Source organism: Rattus rattus, chromosome 7, assembly GCF_011064425.1.
Source record: "Rattus rattus isolate New Zealand chromosome 7, Rrattus_CSIRO_v1, whole genome shotgun sequence".
Taxonomy (NCBI): Eukaryota; Metazoa; Chordata; class Mammalia; order Rodentia; family Muridae; genus Rattus; species Rattus rattus.
Genome location: NC_046160.1, coordinates 105,090,693 through 105,104,080, shown reverse-complemented (window position 1 = coordinate 105,104,080; position 13,388 = coordinate 105,090,693). Strand labels below are relative to the sequence as shown.

The following is a 13,388-nucleotide window of genomic DNA, read 5'->3' as shown; positions in this document are numbered from 1 at the left end:
GTTTCAGCAATTTTCAGACCCTTACACATTGACCCAAACCTACTTGGGAAAAGGAGTTTCTTTAGCTTGCAGACTACAACCGACACCGAGGTAAGGCAAGATAGTAACTGAAGACCGTGACTGAAGTAGAAACATGGAAGAATACAGCTTCCTCCTTGTTCTCCCCTACCCTCTGCTTGTTCAGCTTCAATGACTACTGCTGCTTCACCAAAGAACAGTCTTTTTATATAGTGTTAGTTAATGCAGAGACTCATAAACTGTTCAAAGTGCTAAGAATAAGTAGCTATTAAGTGATCAACCATAAACAGAACATGTAGGTTTCAGAAATGTCATAAAAGAGGGGACATCAAACAAAACATGAACACTGGAGGTTAAAAAGTGGTGCTGCAAAACACTGTCTTCTGAACAGGACATGGAACTGTCACTCATAAATTCACTACAACTGTGGTCACCTGCAAAAGACCTGCACAAGATGTTTACAACAACATTGTATCATGGACATGGGAAGGGCTCGTGAGCTCACGAGCCTACCCCTCATCAAGGACTATTGGCAGCTAATGGTTGTGAAAGGAACTTAGAATGTTTTCTTTAGTGGTGCAGCCTATGCTCCGGTAAATAATTTACCCACCTCATGCATGAAAGCAGCCCTCATTAAACTTACACGTGCACACAAACAAACAAACAAAAAAAGTAAGAAGGTGACTTTTAGGGAAAAGAAGGGTAGATAAAAGAGGGGGAGAGGGGTATAGAGGACTAAAATTCACTATATTTATATGAATATATATAAATTCATATTATATGTGAAATTGTTAAAGAGTGAAAAATAAAGCAGAGCAACAAACTTAGAACAACCATCATTTGAATTGAAGAGCACATAAAAATAAAATAGCATACTATTTTCAAATGTGTTCAATCTCAAAAGAGTAATTTAGATAAGTTAATGAGTTACTAAGTTTACAGTGAATTTGAATGAGAAGATGGAATACATCTGAAGAAAATCCCTAATATGTCAAAGAAAGCTAATATCTTTGTTATGGTGGTTTGAGTAAAAATGTACCCCATAGGCTCATAGGGAGTGGCACTATTAGGAGGTCTAGCCATATTGGAAGAGGTATGTCACTAGAGGGTATGCACTGAGGTCTCAGAGTGTCACCGTCTCTCCTGCTACCTGCAGATACAGATGTAGAACTCCTAACTATCTCTCCAGTACCATGTCTGCCTTGGTGCCACCATGCTTCCTGCCTTGATGATAACGAACTAAACCTCTGACCTGTAAGTCATCCCCAATTAAATATTTCCCTTTTTAATAGTTATTGTGGTTGAGCAATAAAATCCTAACTAAGACACTTGTTAACATGTAACCCTAGTAGAGTCATAAGAATTAAGGCTTCAAACACTATGGCCTTGAGGTTAAACCACTACGAAAATTCAGGTTCTCAAAATAGCCCCCCATTCTCTTTTTTGCCCAACATTTTTTTTCAGTGTCAAGCATTGGATCTGTGACCTTATGCATGCTAGGCAAACACTTTTCCATTGAAATACATCCCTAGCCCTCTTTACTCTTCAAGATGGAGACCCTGTAGCACAAGCTGGTCTTGAACTTGTGCTCTTCTGGAGTAGTCATTGCAAGTCAGCATCACCAGACCTGGCTATAATGGGTTCTTCTTTGACAGTGAGATTGAGCATGCTTCCTATTCCTTTATTCAAAGCCAGGTAAATTCTGGATCCCTTTCTTTTGCAATCTTTGAGTATCTAACTCCAAAGCTGCCTTTACCTGCAACTGTGCTAAATATACTTCTTCCAAAGAAATTGTTTTCTTCCCTCTGCGGCGTTAAATGCTTAGCTATTTCTGTCAAAGTCGCACTCGCATTCACATTCTTTCTAAAGGGCAGAAAATACCATTGTTACAGATACAACCCTCACTGCATCAAATTGTAAGTTTGAGAACTTTTGACTCTGAGTTATTTGAGCCTGACTTTAAGAAAATATTATAAAAAATATGTGAACTGGGTTACTTATATAGTATACTTTTGTAAATCCTTAAACTGTTCTTTCAATGTAAAATAACTCCTGAAATTGGCACGTGTGATTCCATGAGGGGCTGTTATCTTACTAGACAAGAGATCTGAACTTCAAATTGTGTTTTCATGGAATGTTCCTAAAGGATACGGTGTCTTGTAAGTGCTATGAAGCTTAGTGTATTTTACTCTTTAAATAAGAATTTTAGCAATGCAAATTACAGTGTGAAGAGTGTTGGCGGTATGTTTAAAATATCATAATTTTGGAGACACTGGGAATATCTGGGAATACTGATTTAGTGTCAGAGAGTAACATGCCAAAATTGAAAACACTGAGAAATCTGTTTGTTTATTTGTGTGTGTTTTCACTATGTATTATAATTCTAAATTGTATCATTGCTTACAGAGAAGCCTAATTTGTGTTTTTCTAAAAGAAGATATACTTTACTTCCATACACAAAAATAACAGACTTCATAGAATTATTATGAGTATTCATAGAAATATTTATAAAAAGAAAATACATAGTGTTTTCCCTCTCCAGTATTTTCTAGAAATAAATGAATAATTAGAATGGCAAGCAAGATTACATTGTTATCCTAATTAACACCACTTCCACAAAGACCAGGGTACATGGAAGCTAGCCCTGGCCTTCTAGCCCCTAGAGCTCAGTAGGAGAATTCCAGACAGATTCTGAAATAAAATTAAAATTGATATTGGCATCTTAACTTGTTTTGTTCTCTAGCAACCACTGCCAGTAACCATTATGACCTGTGCTTTCAAAACGCTTCAGGATCAACAAAGGATGTCACTACTGCTTTGGAATGAGGATTACAATAATCCGAAGTTCCAACAAAGGAGGTGAAGCACATAGATGTCTAGGCACAATCACAACTGACCAAGGCACCTCACATAGTCAGTGAGGGAGCCAAAATGGGTGTCACTGTCTTACGTGACTCACTTTTTACTAGAAGAACATCACCCATAACAAGAGAAGCTCTCTGTGAGCCAAGGAGAGATTTTGCTAAAGAGAACAATTCGTTTCAAAAGACTCATGATCTGATTATCTAAAGCTAATCTTGAGGGTGTGGGCAGAGTGAAAAGGATCAAGAGAGGAGAAGGAGACCTGGGATAGCATTATTATCTCTCTCTCTCTCTCTCTCTCTCTCTCTCTCTCTCTCTCTCTCTCTCTATGTGTGTGTGTGTGTGTGTGTGTGTGTGTGTGTGTGTGTGTGTGTCTTTACATATTTATTTTAATGGAAGAAATCTCTTCTTCTATTTCCAAAATAAAATGTTTGTACATGCATACAATAAATATAAGCCTTCCCCAACCCTCTGTTAATTCCTAATGCCCCTCAGGCTTGACTAAGGCTCATTTGTATGATCTCTAATGAAAACATGACCTCCAACCATAGAAATTTCAACAAACATACTCATCTTAAGTATGTTTTGTGAGTCAAGGGTATTTTGAGAAAGATGCCGAGTTATCTGCTGAAGACCCCAATTATTTTTAAGATTACTCTTTCTCCCCTCCCCCAATATGTACCATGAGCCTCCAGATGCATCTCCCCTTTTTAAAGCACAGCTCCTTTAAAATCTTAAACACTCAAGTGGTCAACACACCCAGTAAACTAAAGATTTTCAACATTGTTAGGGATACTCTTTTATCAAAAAGGGTATTTAAGAATTGTCATAATTCTATTTGTTTTGTTGTTTCATTTGAATGATGAGATGAATAAGTAAAAGAAGAAATGAATAATTCAGTGACCCTTTACCTTTCCCCCATGTCTCTATCCAGGCACCACATGATTTTTTTTCTTCCCTACACCAATTGATCATACAGAAGAAATTACAGAGGCAGATGCTCACAGCCAACCATTCAACTGAACTCAAGGACTAAGCTAGGGGAAGGAATGAAGGAGCTGAAGGGGATTGCAACCCCATGAGAAGAACAACATCAACTAACTAGACCACCCAGAGCTCCCAGTGACTAAACCACCAAACAAAGAGTTTACATGGAGGAATCCATGGTTCCAGATACATACATAGCAAAGGACAGTCTTATCTGACATCAGTGGGAGGGGAGGCCCTTAGTCCTGTGGAGTTTTGATGCCCCAGCATAGAAGCTAGAGTGGTGAGGCAGGAGTGGGTGAGTGGGTGGAGGAGCATCCTCATAGAGGCTGGGAGAGGGTGGATGGAGTGGGGGTGGGGTTGTGGAGGGGTAAGTGGTAATGGGGATATCATTTGAAATGTAAACAGATAAAATGATTAATAAAACAAATTTTAAAAAACATACTTTCAGGGTCCCCTAGGTAGTTCCACAACTGCCACAGCTGATAACCCTACTCAGCTTTAAGAAGCCAAATAGATCTTTGTTCAAATTCTATAAATGACAATTAGGATTACTTCTTTTGAAGGGATAATGTTAAAAATAGGAGCTAAGTACTGGTTAGGCAGACTTAGGAATGGGACACAGAGAACAGCCTTTGTAAATATGTTCTTAGTTCTACAGTCACAAAAGCAAAAAAGGAAAGCTGGATTCTCTTTTCTTTTCTTTCTTTTCTTCTTTCTTTTTTCTTTCTTATTTTTTCTATTTGTGTTCATGTTTTGTCTTTCCCTTTTATTGAAAATAGACTTTTCTTATACTATATATCCTGATTGAAGTTTCCCTCCCTCTACTCCTCCTAATTTCTCCCCACCCTCCCTCCCATCTAGATTCTCTTCCTTTCTGCCTCTCATTAGAAAAGAAAGGCTTCTTAGAAAAGACATAACAAAACATAACAAAATAAAATATAATAAGATAAAATAAAAACTACCAGTTGGACAAGACAACCCAACAGAAGGAAGAGAGTCCAAGAAGAGGCATAAGAATCAGAGACCTAATCATTCACACACTCGAACATCTCATAAAAATTCTAATCTGAAAGCTATAAGGTATAGACAGAGACCTGGTGCAGGCTCTGCTTCACTCTCTGTGAGTTGAGCTTTGGTCAGTTGATTGAGAGGAAATTGTTCTCCTGATGCCCTCCATCCCCTTTGGCTCTTACACTTATCTGCCTCCTCTTTCACTGGAAGAGGAGATTCCTGAGCTTTGAGGAGAGAGATTTGGTAGGAATTCCATTCTTTAGCCCTCATTCATTACACTCTTTTTTCTTTACTTCTTTTTTAAAGATTTGTTTATTTTATATAAATACACTGTAGCTGCCTTCAGATACAACAGAAGAGGGCATCAGATCCCATTACAGATGGTTGTGAGCCACCATGTGGTTGCTGGGGTTTGAACTCAGGACCTCTGGAAGAGCAGTCAATGTTCTTCACTACTGAGCCATCTCTCCAGTCCCCATTCATTATATTCTTTAACCTACAATTTTTATTTATCTCCTAGTAGTAAACAGAAGCTTAAGCTGCCATTGGAACTATTGAACTGAGATCCCTTGACAGCATAAGTCTTTTCTATTAGAAAAGGGGGGAAGACAGGGTGTATTTTGAAGCAAACTTTAGTAAGCACCTAGAAAAGAAAATGAAAAGGACTTATCTAAGAGATTTTGGGGGGTGGAGGAGCTTTCTTTTCTGAAAGGCACAGACTCACCAACAATAATGGTGTATAAGATAAATGGAATGGATTCATTCCTTGTTTTTTTCTGATCAGCCTCCAATTAAACCACAGCGTCTCCTGCTGTGATTTGCTAATTCTTACCACATAGGCACCCAAGTACCATTCCACCTTTACTGTCAAAGCTAAATCAGGTTGAACGGATGACTTGGTCATTAAAAATGCTTGCCTTGCAAGTATAAGGACATGAGTTGTATCCCCAGACCCAACATAAAAATGCCAAGCATGGTATCCCACACTTGTAATTCCAGGACTAGAAAGGGAGAGAAAGATTCCTTGAGCTATCTTTTCCAATGAGTCTAGACTAAATTGGTGAGCATTAAGTCAATGACGAACCCTGTCATAAAGTATGTGAATCGTGTTCCTGAGAATGGCACCTCAGGTTTTCCTCTGGTCTCCTTGAGCAACACACACACACACACACACACACACACACACACACACACACAATTCCAAAAGATAAATACAATACAATAGCACTCTTCTACGAGGGAAAGTGATGGGGAACTAGAAACCAAGGAAGGAGCAAAAGTATGAGTAGCAGCAGGCTTGATAAAATACAGAAAACAGCCTTTCCACTCAGAAAAAGGTGTGTTCAAACCCTCGCTCTTCTACACATTAAATTATTAAATCTCCCTCACCTCCTTTTTCTCTTTTGTAAAATAGAGAAAGAATAACTATCGTCATTTGGGCATAATGATTAAAATCATGGTATCATGCAAGGACTTTAGAAATAGATTCATCCCCCCAGTTAACTAGATTGTTGGGGGGAGGGCGGCAATGGGGGGAGGATGGGGAGGGGAACACCCATAAAGAAGGGGAAGGGGAGGGATTAGGGGGATGTTTGCCCGGAAACCAGGAAAAGGAATAACACTCGAAATGTATAAAAGAAATACTCAAGTTAATAAAAAAAAAAAAAGGAGAAGATAAAAAAAAGAAGAAGAAATAGGTTCATCAAGAGGTAGATAAATTAGCATTATTGCTACATTTTTTATTAAATGTTATTTTAAAGTTAAGGAAGGGGCTACTGTACATATTAAACACATACCTGACCATCTTAGAGATAATAAATGGGAAGAAAACAATTAAGTATTGGGATGAGGGAGGGGCAAGTGGGATGACATAAGGAATCAACACCTAGGGAAGTTTGATATTTGGGTACCTTGCCCTCCAAACCCTAGGGTTCTGGGGGATAGCCAAAATACTCGTGTGTTATTCCAACAACATCCATTACCTCACAACCTGTCTGTGACTGCTAATACTACCTGGTTCTCTCCAATTTCACTGTTTCCTTTTAAATACATTCCTAATTGGGGATGGGAACAAATTCTCTCCCCAAATAATATTTCCCTGGCTCTGCACTCCACCTCCATCACCCTTACCTACAACTGTTATTTCCAGCCTAATTTCTCAATAAGAAATGGTATGAAAGAGAAAAAATGACCAAAATGGTTTTCAGTGCCCTTTTCTCCCAGAAGATATGGTATAAGAGAAGGAAGGCTATCGAGAAATGTAAAAGCTTGCATAGAATGAGCACATCAAACAAGTCAGAAGCATCTGCAAGGGGCTCTGATTCTCCTTGTTCCAGAGACAGTCGCATCTTTCACGCAGTGCCAGCCTCATCCTTTAGACACGGTGGTGAAGGTCAGAATGAATGGATTTGGCATGTTAGGTGTCTGGTTACCAGGGCTGCACTCTTATCTGACAAAGTGAATATTGCCATGAACGACCCTTTCACTGACCTCATCTAACATAGTCTACATGTTCCAGTATGACTCTACCCATGACAAGTTCAACAGCACCGTCAAGGCTGAAAATAGAAAAGCTTGTCATCAATGGGAAAGCCATCACCATCTTCCAGGAACTAGATCCCACTAATGCTGATGTTGAGCATTGTGAAGTCTACCAGTGTCTTCAGTACCATGTTGAAGGCCAGGGTCCACTAGAAGAGTGGGTCCAAAAGGGTTAACATCCGCACCCCTTCTTCTGATATCCCATGTTTGTGATGGGTGTGAACCGTGAGAAGTATGACAACTCACTTGAGATTGTCGGCAATGCTTCCTGCACTACCAACTGCTTAGCTTCCTGGCCAACATTATCCATGACAACGTTGGTATTGTGAAAGGACTCATGAACACAGTCTATATAATCACTGCCTCCAAGAAGACTGGAGATGACCCCTCTGGAATGCTGTGGCAGTATGGCCATGGGGCTTCCCAGAACATTATCCCTGTATCCACTAGTGCTGCCAAAGCTATGGATCTGAACAGAAAGCTTACTAACATGGTCTTCCATGTCCCTACCTCCAACGTGTCTGACATGGATCTGACATGAAGAAATCTGCCAAGTATGACGACATCAAGGAGGTGGTGAAGCATGCATGTGAGAGCACACTAAAGGCATCGAGGGCTACACCGAGGACCAGACTGTCTCCTGCAACTTTAACAGTGATGTCCACTCTTCCACTTTTGCTATTGGGGCTGGCATTGCTCTCCATGACAACTTTACAAAGCTTGTTTCCTGGTATGACAATGTATATGGCTACAGCAACAGGGTGGTAGACCTCATGGCTTACATGGGTTCCAAGGACCAAGAAGCCCTGGACTAACCCACTTCAGCAAGAACAAGAGAGCAGAGAGAGGCCTGTGGCTGCTGAGAAGTCTTTGTCCCAATTCAAACCCAACACTGAGCATCTCTCTTACAGTTTTTATCCCAATCCCCCAGAATAACAGGATGGGCCCTAATCTCTTGAAGGACATCAACAATGTTCACTGTGTACACTCACTAGGGCTCATGCACGCGCGCGCGCACACACACACACACAGTCTGCAAGGTGCCATGGCCCATTTGGAGACTGGAGTTATGCATTATGTTATTGCTACAGGAATAAAGCCAGGAACCAGGGTTGTTTTGCAATAAATTTTCACCTGCAAAATCATATTTATATACTCAGAAGGAAGAAAATACATTTTTAAGTGCAAAGACAAAGAACCCTTGTAAATCCCTCCTTCCTGTGTTAGTGACATTGTTTTTCTTTGTTGTGGAGCTTCCCAGAATGGCACTGGAAGAAATCTCCAGGTTAGTCTTAACTATCACTCTCTGCTTTTCTGCCAAACTCCTTTCTTTAAATGTGCATGCCTTGGAATAAACTTTCTTGTTAGTTATATTTCCACCAAAGCTGAAAAGTCTGAAAGTTGTTTTATTCTTGAGCGGTTTTATTCTCTCCCAGTTGCTTCCTTATTATTCCTACTGAGAATTTTAGTGTTCTCTCTATTAAAACTCAATCTGCTGTTTTAGAGGTTAATGATTAACTTTAATATGTCTGCGCCTTTAATTGTCATCGAGATTCTGGAATTAAATCAAATGTAATGGAAAGAATAGAATTAGGACAACTGGGCTCTAGTCCCAGTGCTACCAATAAAGTGTCCGACCTTGGAAAAGCCTTCAACTTCTCTGGGACTCCATCTATAAAACAAGAAGGTTGGGAAATGCAGTCTCCTAGTATTTGTGATTCTAAAACCCTGGGCTCCTAGAAAGAAGAAGCCCTCAAATTTTAAAGTTAACTGATTGCTGGTAGTAATTTTCTTGTTACTTCATTTGGTGTTAACAGACAAGAACTCAGTACAGTTTTCCTTTAACACACAACTGACTTTTGGGAAAGTCAAGAGAAGGAACAGGGTCCTTCTCTAGCAGTAAGCAGCAAGGCTCAGAGATGACAGCCATGCAAGAGAGTGGACCAAGGATAACAGAATGTCAAAATGAATGAACTATCACTCTGTCATTCTCTTTTCTAGGAAATAAAGCTGCAATGACAAGGAAAGATTGCAGCATGCAAAACTATAGCATAGATAAAGCTATGAAACACGCAGGTAAGGTTCAGGGAACCCTGCAAAAGAGAGGCTAGGAAGATTGTAGGAGCCAAAGGATCAGGGACTTTGCTGTGAGACTGTGTCCCCTAGTAAGTTATATGCATAAAGTCTCACCAACATGGCTGCCCAAACTCAAGCTGAACAAGGAAGACACCAATAAATGTACCAAACTAGGTCACAGAAAAGTCCACAAGGCTTCAACCTTACAGTAAGAACTACAGGCAAGTGAGTAAAGCTGGACACAGGAGAGGTGGTCTGCTCCAGGGTACAGCCCACCAACTGGTTGTTCATTGGCAAATGGTCAGTCCTGAAAGTATATAATACAAGTAACATTCTATGGACTCAATAGGTGATATTTAGGAACATACATGTATACACAAATGCATATATGCATTCAACATAAATAGGGGAAAAGAGAGTCATGAACCTTTTATGTTTTTTGTTGTTCTGTTTTGTTTTTATTGGATATTTTATTTATTTAAATTTCAAATGTTATCCTCTTTCTCGGTTTCCCCTCCACAAATCCCATATCCCATCCCCATCCCCCTGCTTCTATGAGGGTGCTTTCCCACCCTCCCACCCATCCACTCCCACCTCACCACCCTGGCCTTCCCCTACACTAGGGCATAAAGCCTTCACAGGACCAAGGGCCTCTCCTTCCATTGATGCCAAATAAGGCCGTCCTCTACTACACATGCAGACTGTACTCTTTGAATGGTAGTTTAGTCCCTGGGAGCTCTGAGGGGTTCTGGTTGGTTGATATTGTTGTTCTTCCTATGGGGTTGCAAACCCCTTCAGGGGAGCCATGAATTTTAAGGACAGCAGGGAAGGGAATATGGAAAGATTTGAAGGGAGTAAAGGGAAAAGAGAAATGTTATCATTAACACACAATCTGAAAAACAAACAAAAGGAAAAGAAGAGAAGATGGAAATAATAGTGAAGCCCTCCAGTAAAGGCTTCGCCTACGAAAAGAGAAAAAGAGAAGCTGAAGAAGAAATAGAAGAAATAAAATTTCTGTTTATGGAAAGAAGTGATGAGGAGGGGCGATTGACTGTGGCTGCTGCACCTGTAAAAAACTAACAGTTTGCAACCCTTCAGATCCAAGAGGGAAGCACCTCAGGCTTGAGAGGAAGCTGTAAGCTGGAGGAAAGCCAGAGTACACCGTGTTCTTGGGGTTGTTCCTTTTATGTGTGCCTTTGAGTCCCCTAACGGAGTTCATTTTAAAAATGTAGGAAACAGGCAATGGGCTCTCTTGCTCAACAGTTGACAGCCTTTGGCACCAGAAGTCTCTTCCCCTTTTATTGCCATGTTTCTTTATGGAGGCAGGGGTAATGCTAAGGGCCTAGGTGGGGAGTTGATGCATCTAAGGCAATTGGCAGGTATGATGCTCTCAGAGCCAATCAGATGTGGTTTCTTTTCTACAAAGTGAGATGATGCTCAAGAATATAGATTGGTTGCCTATAAGCAGTGTCAGCATGAGTAATTCTATTCAAGGCTCCTGTGTAAATGCAGAGTTCCATAAGGGTCTCTTTACCCTTAAAAGTGAATAGGATTGACTTTAGTGCTCTGGGCACGGATCTCAAATAGCCAACTCCTTCAGTTACTCTTTGCATTTTCCGGGGGTTGTGGGAAGGGTGAAGTATTTTGTAAATTACAGTATGTGGAAAAGTTCCATTTTCATTGTCAGGTTGTTTTAGAGTCCTGTGCTTATTTGATGACGCATACAGATGGCATGTGTATCCACATGTCAATGAATAAACACATCTTTCCTGCCAATATGAGAATACTGATCGCACTACAGTTGAGCAAACATAGTGGACCCCTGTGTTCAGGACTCACTCCGCCCCTCCCTGAAATGAAAGAGGGGTAGACTTCTCCCTCCCACCTGAATGAGTAGCTTAGTCACCACGTGACTTCCTTTGCCCCTGAGAATGTGAGAAAATACCATACATTGCATCTCGAGCCCAGTCTTTAAATGTGCTTACCTAGGCTTCCCTGGCTGCTTGTGCTTCTGACCTGCTTCTTGAGAAATCCTGGCCTGAGGTAGCCACTGCTCCTTCACCCAAGTCGAAGAATGAAAATCCTGAGAACAAGCTTGAACATCTACAGCCTGGAGCACAGCTGCTGTAGCCAACTGCACTGACCTGTGAAGAAAACAGCAATTGTTCTCGGTTGTAAGCCACTGAGACTTGTGAGGTGGGGCAAAGGGAGGAATGGCTGTTGTAAAGATTACTTCAGCAAAAACTGACTTGAACAAAGAATTCTTCTGGAAAAAAAATATATATACAGCAGCAACAGAAACAACTTCAAATTGAGTATTAGACATCCATGTCTTTAGACTTCTTTTTAAATGCTTCACTGTCGTCTCTTTGTTATACATTTCATTATGATGCATTTCATTATGATATGTTCATGTGCACATACATTTCAATCCTACTCATGCCTCTTGTTACCTCCTCTTGCCACCCACCTGCTGCCCACCCACTTTGCTTGTCACTTTGCCTGGCTTTGTCACTCATTAGTCATTTCAGCCCTTAAAAGTGGCCCAGATATTCCAAAGGAATTGCATTGAGCTCCTTCCAATCTTTTTACCTCCAACAGTGCTACCCAGCCCTCCCAATTCTAAAGCCTCCATATGTTACACAGAATGGGTTGGCTTCTAGGCCAGTCACTCAGCAAAAAGAGTGGTCCTCTCCTGCATCAGAAGCATCCTCACACAGGGTATCGTGACATCTGCCTCATAGTACTATTCCTCTGTATCACATTCTCACACATAAAAAGTCAAGTAACATGATGTTATAATGAGAGGCAGAAGGCTGGAGAGATGGCTCAGAGGTTAAGAGCACACTGACTGCTCTTCCAGAGGTCCTGAGTTCAATTCCCAGCAACCACATGGTGGCTCACAACCATCTGTAACGGGATCTGGTGCCCTCTTCTGGTGTGTCTGAAGACAGCTATAGTGTACTCATATACATAAAATAAATAAATAAATAAATGAGAGGCAGAAAAGGTTTCAAACAATCCCTGACTTTATAATCTCCTATTCTCTCTCTCTCTCTCTCTCTCTCTCTCTCTCTCTCTCTCTCTCTCTCTCTCTCTCTCTCTCTCTCTCTCTCTCTTCCTGTGGTTGTGAGGAAAACAATTCGATGTGTTACCAATTAGCAAGGAAAGTTCTCTCCTGTTTTCCTTTAAAACTCAAATTCCATTAAGCGATGAGTACTTGGCCATCAATAATTAAGACCTATCCCTGGGAAACACTCCCACCAAAAAAACTAACAGCGCTGCTTTCTGAATAATAAAGCAGAAAAAGATTTTTCCAAACCACAATGATTTTCTTTTTATATTTTTGCAATCCTCCAAGGAAGAGCAAGCAGCCACTTTAGCAAGCTCCTACAACACTTTCACGTCCCTAGGTAGCATGATTACCACAAAATACTCTGGGAGCTTTGCCCAGTGTCAGCCAAGTACAAATAATAAATCGGTTTTTTTTTTAAATATATTGGCATAATGGCCCTTGGAATGTAAAGGCCACTTGAATTTGATTCTAAGCAAGAAGAATGTGTGTTCTTCATTTTCTTATCAGAGGGCAGGTCGACTCTGATCCAGACACATCCCCACCACCCATTGTACTCTGCAAACACAGAAGAGGGAGGAAATTCTTGAACTCTGTTATGTACAACAAATTCTGAAAGTATGGATGATGAAAACATGTTTGGCCTTAGTCTGTTGGACTTCTTACGAGTCCCCGACTCCTAAAACTATGAAAGAGCTTTGCAAATTGAGGGCTGGAGAGATGGCTCAGTGGTTAAAAGCAATGGTTGCTCTTCCAGAGGACCCCAACTCCTCACTGGTGCTCTCCACTTCTCCTTCCACCCAAATGTACACACTTT

The 13,388-nt window shown here is 40.7% G+C and overlaps 1 pseudogene; it reads left to right on the top strand.

The window, feature by feature from the left end:
* LOC116906172 overlaps nt 1-8,237 on the top strand; it is a 50,301-nt pseudogene extending 42,064 nt beyond the window's left edge.
* The last annotated feature ends 5,151 nt before the right edge of the window (nt 8,238-13,388 follow it).